Here is a 22,125-nt window from a genome sequence, read left to right as displayed (position 1 = left end):
AGACTCCAAGGTATGGTAAAGAAGGTATCATCAAAGGGAACAAAGTTCATAAATCTAGAAGAAGAAACTCCAATACAATCTCCTCATAATGTTCCATTCACACACAGTCCTCAAAACTCTCCTAAACAGTAGTTCAAAGGCAGCCCCGGTAGAGGATCTCTAGGCATAGACCTAGTGCAATAATAAATTTATGATTACATAGAATCAATGGAGAAGAAAAGTGCCTCAATGGATCCAGAATCCCCAGCCAATCCATAACAACCTGTCAATCCACAAGAGCCTCTAACTGGCTCTCTCAAACAGGAAACCTATGAGTTAGAGATATTGAACAGGCATATCTAGAAAGAAAATGAAACCCTGAAGGAAAAAATCAAATTGGATAAAGCCATTCATGATAATAAAATACTGTGTTATGGCCTAAATCTACCTCAGGCTGAGAAAGGCAGGATCTAGGGTAACATCAAACCACGCTTAACCTGGTAGCTAGCCCTACCAGGTCGGGAGAGGGCTCTCTCCTTGTCAATCTTAGAAAGGATGGTCAACAAAGCTTGAGATGACTGATGTAATGATTGATTTTAGGCTAGGTATGTGTATAGAGGTGTTTGATTGAATTTAATATGGGTTTGCTAACTCAATTGTGAAAAGCAGATTTGGGTCCGGGGAATGGACGCAACCTTGCAGAGATCTCTATGGGGCGAGGTAGGAAAATGGTTTAGCACTTAAAATTGAGTGAGATGGAGAGCTTTTAGACTGGTGAGGAGTTAGAGAGGGCATGAAAGTCTCAGGGATCCTCTCCAAATAGCTGAAAACATAAATAACTAAACAAACCCTAGGTAGAGCATTGCAATTTCAATGGATTCTACCTTTATCCTTGTTTGATTTAGTTAAGATGAATCAAAGAGAGATGATGGAATACATAAAACACATGTAAAACTTGCAATTACAGAAGGAAACACAATACCAAATCAAGATGCCACAAGAATCCCATAAAGTGTTGCAAACCCTGGTCAATTCCTTTACCAAACTGCTGAAAATGAATGTACAATAATGCGCAGAGCATTCACAAGAGTCCAACCTTTACAAGTGACTGAAAAACTACTAGATATAGGCATAAAACAACTCATGCTATGCTTTAGGGGTCGAGTTCATGAGTTTAGGAGCTGTTTCAACAAGATCTAAACTAAGAACTGAAAAGTAGGCAGTGGAGCAACATGCCTCTAAAACCTAGGAAACTGATTCATTCAATTACAAACTAGTTTTTCATGATGAATCTACCTCTATGAGTGAAAATTTAACATATTTACATCGTAATCCATCAAGTCACATTAAATTACATCATTAGTTTGACTATTAGAAAGAGAAAAGTCAAACTGTGAAGAAACTAGGCGAAAAACAGAGTTTTTTGGCCAAAATGAGCAAATTTTGTCCTATGCGCCGCGTTGATTTCCCTATGCACCACGCTAATTTGTAGCTTATTTTGGATGCCTTCCCATGCACCAAATGTTCTCCTAGTGGGCTTGTTGGAAAGGTCTACCTGTCTACTTTCCATAACAAGTGAAATTTCTGAATTTGGTCTTCATTTTCCCTTCCAAAACTGAGTTCTCCCAAAACTGCTTCATGTGTGTCCAAAAAGGGGTAGAAAGGTCATTTTTGAGGTGTTTTTGACCCTTTTGGAAGCTCAAAACCTGTCAAAATTTCTTGGCCATGTGAGGGAATTGATATTTTTCCATGAAAAATCCAAAAATGTTGAGTTTTTCTCAAAAGAAGGTCTCTAGCAAAAGCGAGCGCCAAGTGGCGTGGCGCACCAGGCAGAAAAAGCTGTTTTTTAGGCCAAAAATTTCAAAATTGAAAAAAGTTTCCCAAATTTCTTGAAATTTGGGCTGAGTGTTCCTCATTTGCTGTGTTAGGCTAAGGAAGCCTCAGCCAAGATCTGGAGTCTATCTTGCTCTTTTCTCTTCCTCATGGCTTTCTTCAATTTGGCCTTCAAATTCCTGATTCTTTCTTTGCACACCATATTTCTGGACAAGTAGTGGTATGCCATGTTCCTCAACATGTTTTTCTCATTTTTGGCCTTCTCCAGCATCCTTTCTAGGTGCATGTTTGTCAACTCAAGCCAAGATTCACAACCAGCTTGAATTTCTTGCTCAAGTGTGGTCAATTTGGTTTTCCTCCTCTTGGCAGCTTGCCAGTTTGCCCTTATGTTTTGGAGCTCCTTGATGGTTTGTTGATCCTCTAGCTATTTGTTCCTCTACTCCAAATAATTGATAATCCACTTGGCTCTTTCTAGGTTGAGGGACAAATGATGAATGTCATCTTGCTACTCCCGAATGATCTCTTTAAGCTTTGAGCTTTGTGAGCCCAAATCAGTGTCATCATCCTGAACGAGGATGAAATCTACCTCTTGACCTCCTGAAGGTCCCTCATCATGCAAGGGCTGCTTACCCTTGTCCTGTACCTGCTCTATTGATGGAGGAAATGAGACCCCTTCCACCCCGGGTGGAGATAGTACTCGTTTTGCTGCTGCAAACAAACTTCTAATGCCCTTTTGGTATGTGACAAACACTGGCACACTAGTGGTTTGTGTCTCATGAAGCTCTTGCTGATGCGAAGGATCTCATACCTCATGAAAAAATTATGGGGGTACTTGAGGACCAGTGAAGACCTCATGTGAAATGAAATCCTCCCATGAGATGTTCAGTAAACCAAGCTGATGCAAAACCACAATTTTAATTAGTGCAAAATGATAGATGCTGTTATACTGCTGCTAAGGAGGCTTCCTTTGCACTAAGGTGGTCATCTTCTCAATGTTTTGGAAAATTAAATAAGGGAGGTTCATCACCCTCACCCTAGTAAAGTGCATCAACAATCTAATATGATAGGCATACAGATGAGAAAATCTACCCTCATAGCTGAAATATCTAATTATGAGTTTCATCAAGGGAGCATATGTGTCTTATAGATACTTGAAAGGAAAAACTCTATTGACATGTCTTTGAAAACTAGCCTTGATGTAAGGCTCATAATGCTCTCTGTCTACCAGCTGCCTCTTATTCCACTGCTCACCTACATTTGGAATACTGGTTGCTTGAGCAATAGTCTCAGGTGTCAAGGTGAATGTCACACCTGCCAAAGTGACTAGGCCGTTATGAAGATGGAGCACAAACAATTTGGCTAGGTCATGGTGGTACTTGACTCTCTCCACCATCTCACAGAACTGATAACAAGATTGGTGTTGGAAACATGTGACAGCAAGAGGACAGGCCAAAATTTTGGCAAGTGAAGTAGGCTACTCTTGGTTATGTTTTCCACTCTTATGAGGCCTCCTTGGTGCATGCATTTCTCTAGAAGAATCACTGGCTGTTTCCTCATTTTTTTCATAGGAAGAATTTGACTCCATGTTTGCTAATTTTTTGAGTTTTCTTAGATGAGTATGAAGAGATTTTATGGTGTCAATATTTTTTTTACTACCAAATATATGAATGTATGAGGGACTGTGGAAGGAATATGTATGAGGGGTTTGGGAATAACAATTAGGGTTTGGGGATATTTGACTAGGTTTTGGGATAGTGGGATTAAGGATTTAGGGTTAATAGTTTAGGGATATGGGGAATATGGAATGGGTAATATGAATGAAAATGGAGGGAGAAAATGAAGTGAGGGAGTGAGGGAATGAGGGAGTGAAAATGATAGGAGTAGGTTTAGCAGCAAGATATGCAATATGTAAACCCTATGAAATTAATTTTAAGAAGAAATACAAGGAGGTAGGGTTTCAATTTTTTCCATTAAATCATCATAAACGCCAAGATAAACTCATTCATTGGCCATGAAGGAGTGTTAACTTACTTGGATAATGAGGAATTTAGTAATATTGTGAGTTTGGAAGAGGCTGTGAGTGAATTCAGGCCTTGTAGCCCTGTGCACCGCACCACCTCACAGGTGCACCACACTCTCTCAATGAGTTGCGCCCGTTATAAAATTACATTGCCAACTGTCGCCCAGTGCGGCGCACTGGATGAGTGCACCGCACTCTAACCCAGGTGTGCCGCGCCTGCGTTTTTCACCCTCCTAACAAATAATCGCTCCTTTGGCTCTTGAAAACACAAATGGCTTACTCTCCTTCATTTTTGGCATGCAAATGAATCTTATAAACATGAAACATAGTTTATATACATATAGTTTTGATTTTTCATTTACAAAAACTCACTCTTCTAATGTTTGATTTTGACTTCCTTTTAAAACTCTGTTTTTGGGTAGTTTGCTTTATTTTTTCCTTTGATGGACTGGATGCTTTGAATTTTTGTTTGTTTTGCAGGTGGTGGAGTTGCAGAGGCTTGGCAAGGTGACCAGGGTTGCCTCTGAAATTATTACATATGGGAAAAAATGAAATTACATCAAATTTGTACATGAAACATAAAAAACTCTGTTTTTCCTCAAAACAAGGTTTTGAGGAAAAATCAACCACTGAAAATGTGATTATTGAAATGATTGTTGTTGGGACTTTATTTGACCTCATCAGGCACCTACTGACCATTATTGAGCATTTTGAAGACCTTATTAACGAAACCCTAGACCTAATAAGACCTAAAACCCTAAAAATGACTTTTGCAGATTTAAAGACAAAAAATGACTGCAAATGATCTAGATGTATGAAAATGAGCCAACAGGTAAAGGACATGAGGGAAAATGTATAATATGCCACTACCATCAGATGATCCATGACCCTAATGGAATGCAGCTGATTGGGTGTGACACCTAACATGCAATGCAACAAGAGAATTTGATCACTGATGGAGGGATGAAGATACCGACACTAACATTGCCTCCAATGGGGATGGTATCTCTTTGGAGGTGCTAAGAACTACAGACCTCTGGAAAGCAGACAGTGCCTTCTTCCATTGGGCTATGGAGTCAATAACTTCGACAAACCAAAACCAAGATTTGACTCAATTTCAGGACTGAAATCTGACTCAAAAATGACTCAATTTTCAAGACTGAAATCGACTATAAATTTGACTCAAACAATCCAAACCAAAACTGAAATCAAACCTTTAGTTTCATAGTCTTCACTTCAGGCCCAAACTGAATGAATGATTACAGTACACACTTGCAATGAAGGAAATAAAATGGTATATACAGTGATACATATGACAACAAAATATATTTCAAAGATGGTACCGTTTCAGCAGCCGACCATTGACTGGCCCACCAGGACAATCTTCTCCATCCATTTCTTTCAGCAAGAAAGCATTCTGACCTCGGTATGCAACAATTCTGAAAGGTCCTTTCCATAGGTTCTCGAACTTGCCGTGTTTCCCTTTGTCTTCATTTTGGGCATCCCATTTCAACACTATGTCTTCAATTTGAAACTTGTCCGCCTTTGCCTTTCGATCATATATCTTTTTGATTCTCTCTTGCAGCTTGAAGGTATTCTAAAAAACCTCCTCTCTAGTCTACTGTAAATGGATCATTTGATTGATTCTCCGCTGCAAATGATCTTCCTCACTACCAACTTCTTGCAGAAGTTTAACAACCAGAACTGTGAGAGATGTAGGAAAAATCGTGTCCACACCATACACGATCTCGAAAGGGGACATACCTATTGACTTTTTCTGACTCACTCTATTCACCCATAGTGCATTGACCAATTTCTTATGCCAGCTTTTCTTGTTTGTTTCCAGTAGCTTTTTGATAATGTTGACTAATGATTTATTCGAGGATTCCGCCAAACCATTACCTTGTGGATAGTATGCAGTTGAGTGGCCCAAGGTAATTTGATACTTATTGCAAAAATCAGTCACCTTTTTATATTTAAAAGCTGTTGCATTATCCATAATTAGCTTATTAGGACAACCAAAACGTGACAAAATATTCTTCTCAAGAAACTGAATAATTACCGAATTAGTGGCCTGTCGGGTAGGAATCGCCTCTATCCATTTAGTGAAGTAGTCTGTCACTGTAAGGATCCATTTATGCTGTGCTGAAGAAGTAGGATGGATCCCACCAATAAAATCCAAACCCCACTTCTGAAACAGAGCACTTACTTCAACTAGTTTGAGTGGAAAAGGCTGTAATTTTCTCTTACCCTGAAAAATTTGACATTCGTGGCAGCTTGTAACAGTTTTGTACACATCAGAAAAGAGGGTTGGCCAATAATATCCTGCTCTCAAAATTTTATTGGCTATTGTCTTCCAAAATAGATGACCTCCACAATCTCCTTTGTGAAAATCATCTGTAACTTGTTTTGATTCTTCTTCAACCAAACAATTCAACAAGACACCACCAGGATCTTTCCAATAGAGTGCATTATTCATTATAAAAAGCTTTGTAGACTTTAATTTCAGGGTCCTACTTTTGTTCTTAGCCAATCCGGGTGGTGATGAAAGATGTTGGAGCACATAAACAATATCTGAATACCAAGGAGAAAGTAAAAACATTTCAGCTACCTGAACAAGAGAACTTTCCTCATCTTCTTCAGACATAGAAGTAATGAGATTTATGTCCAAGGCATGCAAATTAGATTCCGCCATCAATTTGGCCAACCCCTGTCCTTTGATGAGCTTTGTTGGTTTGATCTCCACATCATATTCTAACAAAGCAGCAATCTATTTGCCTCATCTCCCTTCCAGATTTGTTTGTACTAAGACATCTTTAATGGCAGCGTTAGGGACATAGGAAAGGATATGAGAATGCAGAATATAAACTCGAAAATATTTCAATGCCTTTACCAAAGCAAGAGCTTGCTTTTCAATAATATTGTACTTTAAAGCTGCATCCCTTATCGTTCTGCTGAAAAAAGCAATTGGTTTCTCAAGATGGTCTCTTTTCTGCAATAAGACCACTGCCATAGTATGATCCAAAGCAAATGAAAACAAAATAAAATCTTGGGAATAATCCTGGATGATGAAAATTAGAGCTGAAGAAAGGGCTAGCTTTACCAAATTGAAAGACTTGATGGCTTCCTTTGTCCACTTCACTTCACTATCTTTATTTAACATGTTTGTGATTTCCCTCAAATGTTCTACAAGATTTGGCACAAAGCGACGTAAGAAATTCATATTGCCATTGAATGACTGGATCTCCTTTTTACTTCGTGGAAAATCAATTTTCTGAATGGCCTCCACTCGAGCTGGATCAATTTGGATGCCCTCCTTGGATATGATATGACCGAGAAGCTTGCCTTCATCCATGGCTAATAAGCTCTTCTTTGGATTGAGAGATATGCCATACTTTCTACACCGCTGAAATAAAATCTTCAAATGACAAAGGTGCTCTTCATCTGAATTAGAAAAAATTGTCAAATCATCAAGATAAACAACTAAAAATACATATTTCTCATTTCCAAATGAAATATCCATAGCCTGCTGAAAGGTTGCACCAGCATTCTTCAATTCGAAAGGCATCTTGGCGTAATGGAAAGTTCTCCACGGAGTGGTGAATGCTGTTTTGTCTATATCATCCTCATGAACCAAAATTTGGTTATAACCGAAATAACCATCGAGTAGCGACATACGGGATGATTCAACTACTCGTTGAAGTATATGATCCATCTTGGGCAATGGATAATTGTCTTTCAACGACACTTTATTCATATTTCTGAAGTCAATACATAATCGAATCTCACCTGTTTCCTTGCACACGGGCACCAAATTAGAAATCCAATCTGAAAATCTTATGGGAACGATTATACCATCTTTGTATAATCTATTCACTTCCTTCTCTATTGAGGGCAGTAGCTTTGGATTTATCCTTCTTAGCTTCTGTCGGAAAGGCTTTTGATTTGACTTGATCGGGATGATGTGCTGAATTATACACTTATCATATGCCTTCAAATTTGATTAGTCCCAAGCAAATACATCAGTAAATGAAGATAATAAACTAATGTATTTTTCCTGTACCTGTGGAGGCAAGGCCTTTGATAACTTGACCATTTTAGGATTTTCTGTTGATCCAATGTTTACATCTTCAACTCCTTTCTTGGTGGGTGTCAAGCTCGGTTTCCGGGCTACATCATCTTGATCAAACAACTCCTCTAAAGGGATTAGACCTTTAGGAATGACATTGTCCTTGAGCTGCAAAATTTCCATCTGATTTACTTCCAGATCTACTTCACCGTCATCATGTTCTCGACCTATAGAAGTGTCTTTGTACTTGCCTTCATTTTGCAGAAATTCTTCAATCTCTTTATCATCTTGAAACGCCTGCCAATATCTTTGGTTATCTGGGATAGCGGGGCGATGTTTCACATGAATTTCAAACTTATTATTTGAATTCATCGGAATTTTCAAATTACTTGCAGCTGTTGCAAGTGAATCTGCAATTATATTCTGAACACGAGGGACACATGTCAAAGTGTAGTCTAGAAACAATCTAAAGATATCTAACACTGCATTTTGGTAAGCTTGCATGCGGGGATGCTTAGCTTGGTATTCACCTTTCGCTTGCTTGATAACTAACTTGGACTCACCATATACTGAAATTCTTTTAGCATTTAACTTCTTAAGGATTTTCAGACCAGCAATTAAAGCTTCATATTCAGCCTCATTATTTGAACAATCAAAAGACAATTTATACGAACATACCCTTACATTACTTGGCACTTTGTTTGGAAGAAATGTAGGACTGCATATCCAAATGCCAATTCTAGCACCTTCCCTTCCTAATGCGCCATCAAAGTCCATGCTCCACAACCTGGCTTCATCCTCCAAATGCTGAAATTCCTTTTGCTCTTCTTTTTTTTCTTGCTGTCCATCAACTTTTTGCTATTTTCGGAAGGTTGATTGCTCAGCGGTACTATCAAGCTTTCATCTTTCTTGATCTAGTACAGCTCTGAAGTTTTCAGTGATCTCTGGAATATCTTCTACTTCAACCACTGGACTATTTACATCATTAAAACTATCAGAATATAAAACAAAATATTCCAAATCAGTATGTACATAGTTGATTGGATGATTTAGAGGTTTCTCCTTGCTAGTGATCATGTACTTTATCTTTTTCTCCTGGTATAATTTCCTCAACTGACCGAACATAGGAATAGTAGCATAGGAGAAATCAAGCTGCAATGTCCCTTTGAGTTTTTCTCCCCAAGATCTGGAAAGAAGCATACCAAATCTAGGAGGAATATCTACCACAACCACATCCATCAAAACATTCTTCGCCGGGATCTGATCTAAAGTGACAACCAAATATTTAATAAGCCCAATGCATCTGACCCTACCAGAATCAAAGGAATATAGATCATGGTACTTGCGAGTGATATCTAGACCCAATTTTTCCATGATTTCTTTAGGCATGAGATTATGAGAGGCTCCGGAATCAAACATGGCATTGTGCAATACAAAATCATGCAGTGTAAGGTTGATGTGAAAAGTGGCTACATCACTGTCCTTAGACTGACTTTCTAATGCTGGCCCAAAGATAAGTTCAGGTTGATCATCCTCCACATTTACCATATCAGATAATGGATCCAAATTCAAAATCTTAGACACTTGACCTTTATAACTGTTGTTCTTCATTAATTCAGTCAAAGGAATTGACACTTTTAACTTAGCAATTTCATTTTCTAAGCTAAAGGGTGATGTTTTATCTACCTCTTTGACCGGAGCATCCTTCTTTTCCATCTTCTCCTTTGATACAATTGGCTAATTTGATCTTTCATTTGCTGATTGTGTTTTTCTGGTGGTAGGATTAGCTGTCTCCTTTCCCTTTCTCCGCGCTATTGGAGAATCGTTCTTTGGTGGTGACACTTCCTTCTTCTTTTGAATTAGATTGATGGGAACTTCTCTACTCCTGAGTAAATATTGTCATTTCTGGGTTGTCAATGCATTCATGTATCCCCTCTGATACTCATCAGACTCTTCTTCAAGAATTGTTTCATTTGCCAAGATGAAATCTTCGTCTTTTTGTACAGCTGGGCTTTCTGAATACTCTTCATCTTCGGTGATGTAAATGGGCAGATTGTAAGGTGTAAAGAAATGATTCTCCACACCAATTATGTTCTCATCATCATCTGATTCTGGACCATGTACAAAATTCTATTGTAGGGGTGTCTTCACTTGCTATTGTGCCGCTTGGTCTTGTGCTCTTTGCTCTCGTTACTTGATTCTGAATTGTGGTTGTTGCTGACCACGAAAGTTTGGATTTCTGACTTGTGTTTCAGGCTTATCAGTAATTGTGATCCTATCAAACATCTTTTTGATCTTGCGAAGCAAATGATTAGAGAAAGAAACTTCCTCTTTTATGGTCACCTTCTTTTCGGCCTTTTCTCTAGCTCTCTTGGCAAGCAGATTTGTCTCAACGCTGACTGCAATTTTCTGCATGTCCTCCAATGTAGCCAGATCTCTTTCCCTCAATTGATACGCCATGTTAGGATAGAAGCCATTAGGAAATTTAATCAAATCCAGCCCCATAGGTGGCTTTATATCTGCAGGAATTGCATTGTAAACAGTATTGAATCTGACACAATAATCTTGGACACTCTCACCAACATTCCTCTTGATGTTCTCATACTCGGAAAGAATTTGAAGAGGGTTTCTCTTTACCTCCCAATGATCTAAGAATTGTCTCTGAAGATTTGCCAATGTCGTGATACTTGCAGTTGACAAAGCTCTAAACCATTTCCGCACTTCACCTCCAAAAGTTTGCACAAATAATCTCATAGTCACATTTTCAGCATCAATCTCATGAAGGTCAAAGAAACCAGTCATTCTATCCACGTGCTGCTGAGCTGTGATGCTTTGAGGAGTGACATCGAACAATGGGATTTTTCTTTGGTAATCAGCGGGCATGGCATCCAAATTTTGAGGCACCACAAGGGGTACATATTGGGCAGCCATTGCTCTAGGTGGATTTACAACTGGCCTTGGGGATGTAGGAGGAGTCGGAACAATGATAGCAGCTGACGATGTAATTGGTGTATGAGGTGTCAAAGGAGGGGATGAAACACGAGATGTTTGAGGTGTTGATATGGTTTAGGGAGGAGAAGAGACAGGAGATCTCTGATCTGATATAGTGGGCTGCACGGGAATGGTGGGAATGAATGGAGGTTCAATAGGATTTCCTGAACTAGATGCAATTGCAGATGAACCGAGAGTTGCTGATGCGGATTATAAGAACTAGGGAATATTTGAAGCCATAATGGAAGTCTGAAGATTCAAGATGTAACTATTAATTGATCTATTTTCCCTTTCAGTTTCAAGATCTTTGACAAACTTTGGATTTAAGACAGTAGAACCAACAACACTTTTAGATTTAGTCTCAAACAATGATAGATCAAAATGTTCGTCAAATTCAAGATCTTCAAGATATTAAAAAACAATGGGACATGAACGAGATTTGAACACGGGAATCACAGAACTTTCTTGTCGGAGAATTCTTGGGATGAGATTTGGATTTTCATACACAGGAGGAGGATCAGGATCAGGATTGGCTCTGGTGTATCGTCTGGAAGCCAGTGTGTTGAATTAATCCCAAAAATCAAACGGAAAAAATCAACTTGTTCAGCCTATCAAATTCTAAACTCATCATCCAAAGTCTAGAATTGCTTAATGATACTGGGGTAATCGTTTAGATCAGATGTTCAGTTTATAAACTAGACCGGAGATTGACTGAAGCAACATTCATCTACTTTCGCTAATGCAAAGCAAGAGCGTTTCGAAGGCTACCTGGCTAACTTTAGGCTCCGTTTGTAGTCTACAAAGAAAAAAAATGATAATAAACTTTCTCCCCAGTATAGTCGCCACTATGTTATGGCCTAAATCTACCTCAGGCTGAGAAAGGCAGGATCTAGGGTAACATCAAACCATGCTTAACCTGGTAGCTAGCCCTACCAGGTTGGGAGAGGGCTCTCTCCTTGTAAATCTCATAAAGGATGGTCAATAAAGCTTGAGATGACTGATGTAATGACTGATTTTAGGCTAGGTATGTGTACAAAGGTGTTTGATTGAATTTAAGATGGGTTTGCTGACTCAATTGTGAAAAGCATATTTGGGTCCAGGGAATGGACACAACCTTGCAGATATATTTATGGGGCGAGGTAGGAAAATGGTTTAGAACTTCAAATTGAGTGAGATGGAGAGCTTTTAGACTGGTGAGGAGTTAGAGAGGGCATGAAAGTCTCAGGGATCCTCTCCAAACAGTTGAAAACATAAATAACTAAACAAACCCTAGGTAGAGCACTACAATTTCAATGGATTCTACCTTTATCCTTGTTTGATTTAGTTAAGATGAAGCAAAGAGAGATGATGGAATAAATAAAACACATGTAAAACTTTCAATTACAGAAGGAAACACAATACCAAATCAAGATGCCACAAGAATCCCATAAAGTGCTACAAACCCTAGTCAATTCCTTTGCCAAACTGCTGAAAATGATTGTACAATAATGCTCAGAGCATTCACAAGAGTCCAACCATTACAAATGACTAAAAAACTACTAGATATAGGCATAAAACAACTCATTCTAGGCTTTAGTGGTCGATTTCATGATTTTAGGAGCTATTTTAGCAAGATCTAAACTAAGAACTGAAAAGTAGGTAGTGGAACAACATGCCTCTAAAACCTAGGAAACTGATTCATTCAGTTGCAAACTACTTTTTCATGATGAATCTACCTTTATGAGTGAAAATTTAACATATTTACATGATAATCCATCAAGTCACATTAAATTACATCATTAGTTTGACTATTAGAAAAAGAAAAGTGAAACCGTGAAGAAACTATGTGAAAAAACAGAGTTTTTTGGCCAAAATGAGCAAATTTTGTCCTGTGCATCACACTGATTTCCCTATGTTCCGTGCTACTTTGGAGCTACTTTTGGAGGCCTTCCCGCACACCAAATTTTCTCCAAGTGGGCTTGTTGGAAAGTTCTGCCTGTTTAATTTCTAGAACAAGTGGAATTTCTAAATTTGGTCTTCATGTGACCCTCCAAAACTGAGTTCTCCCAACACTGCTTCCTGTGTGTCCAAAAAGGGGCAGAAAGGTCATTTTTGAGGTGTTTTTGACCCTTTTGGAAGCTCAAAACCTGTCAAAATTTCTTTGCCATGTGAGGGAATTTATATTTTTCCATGAAAAATCCAAAAATGTTGATTTTTTCTCAAAAGGAGGTCTCTAGCAAAAGCACACGCCAAGTGGCGCGGTGCACCAGGCAGAAAAAGCTATTTTTTAGGCCAAAAATTTCAAAATTGCAAAACGTTTCCCAAAATTCTTGAAATTTGGGCTGAGTTTTCCTCATCAGGTGCTATGTTTGGCTAAGGAAGCCTTAGCCAAGATCTAGAGTCTATCTTTCTCTTTTCTCTTCCTCATGGCTTTCTTTAATTTGGCCTTCAAATTCCTGATTCTTGCTTTGCACACCATATTTCTGGACAAGTAGTGGTATGCCATGTTCCTCAACATGTTTTTCTCATTTTTGGCCTTCTCCAGCATCCTTTCTAGGTGCATGTTTGTCAACTCGAGCCAAGATTCATGATCAGCTTGAATTTCTTGCTCAAGTGTGGTCAATTTGGTTTTTCTCCTCTTGGCAGCTTGCCGATTTGCCCTTATGTTTTGGAGCTCCATGATGGTTTGCTGATCCTCTAGCTGTTTGTTCGTTTGCTCCAAATAATTGATAATCCACTTGGCTCTTTCCAGGTTGAGGGACAAATGATGAATGTCATCTTGCTTATCCCAAATGATCTCTTTAAGCTTTGAGCTTTGTGAGCCCAAATCAGTGTCATCATCCTGAATGAGGATGAAATATTCCTCTTGACCTCCTGAAGGTCCCTCATCATGCAAGGGTTGCTTACCCTTGTACTGTACCTGCTCTGTTGATGGATGAAACGAGACCCCTTCCACCCCGGGTGGAGATAGTACTCGTTTTGCTGCTGCAAACAACCTTCTAGTGCCATTTTGGTATGTGACAAACACTAGCACACTAGTGGTTTGTGTCTCATGAACCTCCTGCTGATGTGAAGGTTCTCCCGCCTCATGAAAAACTGATGGGGGTACTTGAGGACTAATGAAGACCTCATGTGAAATGAAATCCTCCCATGAGATGTTCAGTAAACCAAGCTGATGCAAAACCACAATTTTAATTAGTGCAAAGTGATAGATGTTGTTATACTACTGCTGAGGAGGCTTCCTTTGCACTAAGGTGGTCATCTTCTCAATGTTCCAGCAAATGAAATAAGGGAGGTTCATCATCCTCACCCTAGTAAAGTGAATCAACAATCTAATATGATAGGCGTACAGTCGAGAAAATTTGCCCTCACAGCTGAAATATCTAATTATTAGTTTCATCAAGGGAGCATATGTGTCCTGTAGATACTTGAAAGGAAAAACTCTACTGACATGTTTTTGAAAACCAGCCTTGATGTAAGGCTCATAATGCTCTCTGTCTACCAACTGCCTCTTATTCCACTGCTCACCTACATTTGGAATATCGGTTGCTTGAGCAATAGTCTCAGGTGTCAAGGTGAATGTCACACCTGCCGAAATGACTTGGCCATTATGAAGATGGAGCACAAACAATTTGGCCAGCTCATGGCGGTACTTGACTCTCTCCACCATCTCATAGAACTGATAACAAGATTGGTGTTGGAAACATGTGACAGCAAGAGGAAAGGCCAACAGTTCGGCAAGTGAAGTAAGCTCCTCCCGGTTATGTTTTCCACTCTTATGAGGCCTCCTTGGTGCATGTATTTCTCTAGAAGAATCACTGGCTGTTTCCTCATTTATGTCATAGGAAGAATCTGACTCCATGTTTGCCCATTTTTTGAGTTTTCTTAGATGAGTATGAAGAGATTTTATGGTGTCAATATGTTTTTTGCTACCAAAGGTATGAATGTATAAGGGACTGTGGAGGGGATATGCATGAGGGGTTTGGGAATAGCAATTAGGGTTTGGGGATATTTGACTAGGTTTTGGGATAGTGGGATTAAGGATTTAGGGTTAATAGTTTAGGGATATGGGGAATATAGAATGGGTAATATGAATGAAAAGGGAGGGAGAAAATGAAGTGAGGGAGTGAGGGAATGAGGGAGTGAAAATGATAGGAGTAGGTTTAGCAGTGAAATATGCAATATGTAAACCCTATGCAATTGTTTTTAACAAGAAATTAAAGGAGGTAGGGTTTCAATTTTTTCCATGAAATCATCATAAACACCAAGATAAACTCATTCATTTGCCATGAAGGAGTGTTAACTTACTTGGCTAATGAGGAATTTAGAAATCTTGTGAGTTTGGAAGAGGTTGTGAGTGAATTCGGGCCTTGTAGCCATGTGCGCCGCGCCACCTCATAGGTGCACCGTGCTCTCTCAATGCGTTGTGCCCATTATAAAATTACATTTCCAACAGTCGCTCAATGCGCTGTGCTGGATGAGTGCGCTGCGCTCTAACCCAGGTGCGCCATGCCTGCATTTTCACCCTCCAAACACAAAATTGCTCCTTTGGCTCTTGAAAACACAAATAACTTGCTTCCCTTCACTTTTGGTATGAAAATGAATCTTCTAAACATGAAACATGGTTTATATACATATAGTTTTGATTTTTCATTTACAAAAGCTCACTCTTCTAATGTTTGATTTTGACTTGCTTTTAAAACTCTGTTTTTGGGCAGTTTGCTTTATTTTTGCCTTTGATGGATTGAATGCTTTGACTTTTGTTTGTTTTGTAGGTGGTGGAGTTGCAGAGGTTTGGAAAGGTGACTAGGGTTGCCTCTGAAATTATTACATATGGGAAAAAATGAAATTACATCAAATTTGTACATGAAACATAAAAAACTCCATTTTTCCTCAAAACAGGGTTTTGACGAAAAATCAACCACTGAAAATGTGATTATTGAAATGATTGTTGCTGGGACTTTATTTGACCTTCTCATGCGCATTCTGACCGTTATTGAGCATTTTGAAGGCCTTATTGACGAAACCCTAGACCTAATAAGACCCAAAACCCTAAAAATGACTTTTGTAGATTTAAAGACGAAAGATGATTGCAGATGGTCTAGATGTATGAAAATGAGCCAGTAGGTAAAGGACATGAGCGAAAATGTATAATATGCCACTACCATCGGATGATCCATGACCCTAATGGAATGCAGTTAATCGGGTGAGACACCTAACATGCAATGCAACAAGAGAATTTGATCACTGATGGAGGGATGAAGATACCGACACTAACATACTGCACCTAGGGCTATGGTACAAGAAGAATAGGAAGTTGAAGAGGAACAATAGAAACTTGAACAAAATAGTAATCAAACTTAAATACAGACTTCTCATGAAGAAACCCAGGATGGAAATCACTTCAAAGAGGAGCAAGAGAAGAAAATTAGATGTACTAGCAGGGGTGTCTGAGCAGATGCAATAGGAAAGAAGAGTTCACATTTTTGGCAAAATTGCATGGGGACATGCAATGATTTTGTAGTGTGGGTATGTTGAACCTCAAAATTACCCTCTCCTTGACAACTTTTCTCACTTATTTCCCTTGCTTTTCCATAAGAATACAAATCCCCATCACTAATAAATGATAGATTTTGTCTTAACGAGGACATTAAATGATTGACATTTTATACTTTTATGTTTTTTCTATTTGAATAAGTTTTTACAAATTAGCTATGGAACGTAGCCTATTCTACAGCTAATTGTGTGTTCCATAGCTACTTCCATGGTTTAGTAGGTTACAGGTGTCAAACGAAGAAACTAGCCACATGGGCATCTCTGGAATCATCTCGACATGGATCCTGTCCTAGTCACCCAGTCCAGATCGATAAAAATGCTAGCTGAAGACCACAGTCAAAGGTGGAGTCAAACATATGAAACCCGGAAGCAATAGGACTCTTTGTCTACCCTTTCATGGTTAATTAATAAATCCAACAGTTCTATTGAAGCATTAACTCGGATCAGCCACCTATGTTAACAGTTCTATCCAACCATCTTGCTCAAATTCAAGTCACCTATAGCTGATCAAACATTTACGTAGTCTGGTTGTGATACGTGTGGACCACTTGTAGCTAATTTTCCTCAAAAGACAGTTATGAATATTTTCTTTTAAATACCAGTTGTACAGAACCAGAAGGGGTTCGAAGTTTTTGATGTATTAAGCTCAGACTTACAGCTCTGTGATTTTGGACTTTTTGTTCCTGTTTATAATATAAAGCCATGTGTTGACCAATGATCATTTAAAGGAGAATTTTGAATTAAGTTAGTAGCTCAACCCAATCAGTTGCAGAGGGCCCCTGCACTGAAGGAGGTTTTCTTTTCATTTGTTTTTTTGTTCAATTTTAATTTGATCATTTGCTTTTAGCAGTGTTTGTAACTTAGGTTGATTTCTTGTAGTTTGATTTCTTTTAGTTTTGATCAGTAGCATAATGTTAGAATTCAATTGTGCAGTCTTGTTTCTCCAATCCATTTCATAAAGGAAACAACTTTAATTCTAAACAAGTTAAGATTGAAAGTAATGAAGATGCATTGTTGATTAGTATACTCATTGTTTTATTTATTTATTTCCTAGTTCATATTGTCAATGCACTGTATTAGTGAATGTTTTTGATCACCATTTCAAGCTGATATCCATCCTAAACTAGATGGTTAAACATTCACTTTACATAAGGGTTGAAACCAATCAGTTACCTCGTGCATGTTTTATTTAGCTTTTTCTAGATCATGAAGTACACAAGTTTCTTTTATTCCATCTCAAGAAGGTTATATTTCAAAATTGAAGGTTAGAGTAACTAGAAGTACATCAGTTAATTTCATTCCCTGTATTTATTTCAACATGACTTATAACTTTACCTTTTGATTTTAAGAATTGTATTCATGAATTAGGATTAAATGACAAGATAGGACAGATGCTCTGTTTTTCCTTCTTTTAACTTAGATTTTGACTAGTTTTAAGCTCTTGGTTCACCTTTAGGAATTTTGGATTTAGTTTCTCATAGTTCAGATTGTATGTCATTAGGAATAAAATAACAGAAACCCCCAAAAACAATATAAAATACAAAACAATGAAGTAAGAAGGGTTATCTAAGCACATACAGTGCACTACACTTCATCAGCTTACGAACCTCGGTTGATAATTTATGCAAGCAATTTAGGACACTAAATTGATTAAACAATGACTGAAGCATCAAGTGAGACCACAAGGTCTTATGTTTTTAAAATTGATTGTTTGTGTATGGTTGCAGGTATTGCAGGAGAAAAGCAACCTTTTGAAGATGTCTTCAGAATGAATGAAGAACTTGAAGTGAAAGGTGACAAAGAAACTTTCTCAGAAGAGGAAGAATCTGACTAGTTACAACAGAAAAAGTCTATGGATAAGTTACTTAATGAGAAAAGACAGTGATTTGAAGCTGTCATGGAGAAGGAAGATCAGGATCTTATTCTCATGAAGAAAAAAGGAATATTGTCTCAGAGAGGTAATCTAATGAATTTTGATAAAGGACAAATGCAGGAGAATATTAATGCAGATGATGGGGCAAGGATAGCTCTTGAAGAAGATTTATAGAGAGAAATCAAGGCAAAGTGTATTGAAGAAGAAGGACATCTACTAAAATATGTTAAGAAAGAAGAAGTCTATGCAAAATATTTAACAAAGAGAGAAAGGACATCTGATGATTGGTCACTAACTAAGGAAGCTTTTGCAGAGGATGAGAAATATTTTGAAGCCGTCAAAAGTATGGAAGAGTATTTTTTAGAAGATAAATACTCTGAAGTAAAGAAGGATGGAGATTGTCTCTTAAATTGGAAAAGTAGTGAATTATTGCAGCAAGAAGAATTTAGTAATACATTGATGTTTTAAGTTGTTAAAACCCAAGAACAATTTCTTGTGAAAGAAGGAGATGAGAATCAGTCTGAAGATCTGATATGTGAAGCAACTGTTGAGACTGTTGAACCCTATAATTTTCAAATTGATAATTTGTGTATAAATGTAGGAATTATAAGTGATGATGAAGTACTTATGAAGTGTCAAAGAGAAATTGAATTGCTGGAGTATTTGCTGGAAAACTCAGAGTATGACAGTGTGATTGCAGAGGAGGGAGTTCACTACAGTAGACAAGAGCAGAAATACATCATTGAAGCAGACGGTGTGGAAGAGAGATTTACTAACAATTTCGAGAGTCCTTTAGAAAATTCTTTGAAGAATCAACATACTGATGTGCTGATAAAAGAGGGGAAATCAGAGCAGCATACTGAATGTTACCAGAGAATGAAAAGGTACTGAGACCTTATATTTTTAATTCTCATAATTGTTTTATGATTACAGGGTTTGATGAAGATGAGATAGACATGTTTCAAGTTGAAGAGTCAGTTTTATAACTGAAGAAGACTCGAAGTTACCAGGTCAGACATACTGATGAGGAAAAGGAAAAGCATGAAGATACCATGCTTGAAAAAGTTAAACTAATTGTCAGAATCAGTCAAGGAAGTGAAGGACAATTACTGAGGGTTGTCAAAGAAGAGGAAAGAAAATATGCTGGAATTGATGAACAACATAATGATATATTTGAGGGGAATCAAATACAAAGGAAATTGGAGCACCATTTACTTTTTGAAAGTGAATTTACAGATATTGAACAGAGGTTGTTTGGAAAGGAACAAGAGGGTAAGGATGAAAGGGCGGTAGTAAGAATCCAACAACTTCAAAGAGAAGATAGCAAATAACAGTTTGAAGATGAGTGGATAGAGAGTTGGAAATCAATTATAAGTCTTAGACTGGAAAGTGGTGTCATGATTCATGGAACTAGAGAGGATTCTTAGGGATTACTAGAGTCAAAAGTGGACTTAGAGGATATTCAAGATTTAGTTCAGCAGATTAAGGATCTGAACCAGAATTGGTTAAAAAAAAATCTTTTGTATAAATGTAAGCCTAAAAGGCATAGTAAACATGTAGAGAGTCAATTAGTCAGTCAGAAGTTGGTCAGTCAGATTGTAAGCCTACGGGCAGGAAAGGAAAGGCCACTGATATTGAAAATTAGACCGAGGAAGAAATTCTTGTGTAAATGGTTGTTTTTTAATACAGATAACTCGATTCTGAGTTTGTGTGATGTGTATTTGAATTATAAGTTGTGTGTGAACTTGAGTAATTCTGCATAACGTAGGTTGCAGGTGTACAAAATCAGAGAAGAAGTGCAGAGAGGAGTGTTATGGTTTTACACAGATAGTATTGGAGAAAGCCTTTAATGTTACAGCGAAGGTGAAGGAAGCATAATGGCATGAGCGGAGATCGAGATCAGAATAAGTGAAGATCGTGAGGGGAAGAAAAATGCACAGTAGAAAGCCGAATAGGTGATTACATAGGAAGAAACAAAAGAGCGTAGTGGTGCACAAGAACCGTTGGATCAATCAGATCAACAGACGAGGTTGTATGTGATAGATGACTAAGATTAAGTTGTGCAAAGTAATGTTAAGAAGATGAATGGCGAAGATTACACCCACGTGCTAGAAGAAGGACAAAGCAGTCTTCTCAAGGGGTAAGAAGGTTCTCCTGCGCCCTAAAGGTGGTAAGCGGTATTTCTAAAATTCACACGATTAAGCTTAAAGGTCGACACGTAGCAAACGATGGAGAGAGAAAACCACTTTTCTCATGTGCTCTCAACCTGATATCGATCGTGCATGATTTCACGCGAGATTGCATGATATCTGTTGGATCAAGCGGGATTGATCAATGGTGGAGGTCAACCAAGCTGGTTGGCAATCGGGTGATGCGACAGCCGTTGGATCGGACAGAACAAATCAATGATAGAGATTGTTCGGGTTAGTTAATGATCGGGTGACACAATAACCATCAGATTGAGGAATGGGATCGACAACGGAGATTTAATGTGCTAAGGAGAGCATCGATATTTGTGCAAAGGTTTGAAGAGTGGCGGAAAGGTAAGGTTTTAAGTGTGGTTATGAAATATTTCTATTATATGGGAATTATAATAGAAATAAGTGGGATTAGTGTATTTCGGGTTAAGTTAAGAATTAACCAAAGATTATGAAGGGTTGTTTAAGGTTCTGCTTAAAGGTTTATTAAAGTTTAGACGTTGGAGAGTCAAATGAAATGTTTCTGCATAACATTTAACTTCAAAGAGTTAAACCTTGGGTTATGGAAGTTTTCTCCTAAGTAAGGAATTTTGGAATTCCTGGGACACACATAGTGTGACATGCAATTGTATTTGCATATTGTGGGTATATGCAGCTTAGGCTGCATCATTGGGGTATTTGCGGCTTAGGCTGACATCACTGTCTTAGCACCATTAATATGATTCCAGGGTTAATTTTTCAACATTTTTATCGTCAAAATTTTTATCAAACACTCGGAAGGAAACCTACAATTATTTTATTTCATATTTGGCCTAGTGAATTTCATAAATCATTAAATTTTGATTTTTAATTTTTTAAATACCACCAAATAGTCCTTGATGACATCTACTCTGAAAATAATTATAGTTTTGTTATTTTTGCCATATATCCTTTTGTAAAACACATGGCGATTCACTTGAAATTTTTGGCCCAATTCAGACTGAGTGTTGAAACTTGGCTTTGATACCACTCTGTAATGTCCTTGGCCCCAGGCCAAACAACACTACTCAAGAAACAATGCTTTAGTCCCGTTAAATTCACTATAGAAGAAATTGTACTCAATCTACCACAATTCCTATAAATGCAACATTAAATGTTATATATATGCATTTAATGTCACAGTAGTTGTAATTAAAAATCCACATCGGAATAAATAAATCATATTTAGCACATACATACTTTATCCAATTCAACAACATTAAACATAACATATTCACATTAGCGACAAGACATTCACAAGGAAATTTAAACTCAAACACCAAACCCTAGCTAGTGTTTGCATATATTTCATACATGTAATTACAACACAAGGTATTCAACAATCACAACGAATACCCAAATTGGGATTTATAACCAGAACCCACAAATTTATATAAATTATCCAGCTTATCTCTTGAGCACATAAATGCATGTATAACCCATTTTTACATCTAGCACAACAAATTAACACTAAATTTAATCATAAAGAAGGATAATAACAAAACCATGAATATTAAGGTTTCATCATAATTTCATAATTTTATCACAGTAAGGCACACAAATACTTATCTAAATGAGAATATTGACTCGCTGCGGGCTCTCCATGTTC

Source organism: Pinus tabuliformis, chromosome 1_2, assembly GCF_031772625.1.
Source record: "Pinus tabuliformis cultivar Carrire ecotype Pingquan chromosome 1_2, CPIR1, whole genome shotgun sequence".
Taxonomy (NCBI): Eukaryota; Viridiplantae; Streptophyta; class Pinopsida; order Pinales; family Pinaceae; genus Pinus; species Pinus tabuliformis.
This window is presented reverse-complemented; position numbering follows the sequence as displayed.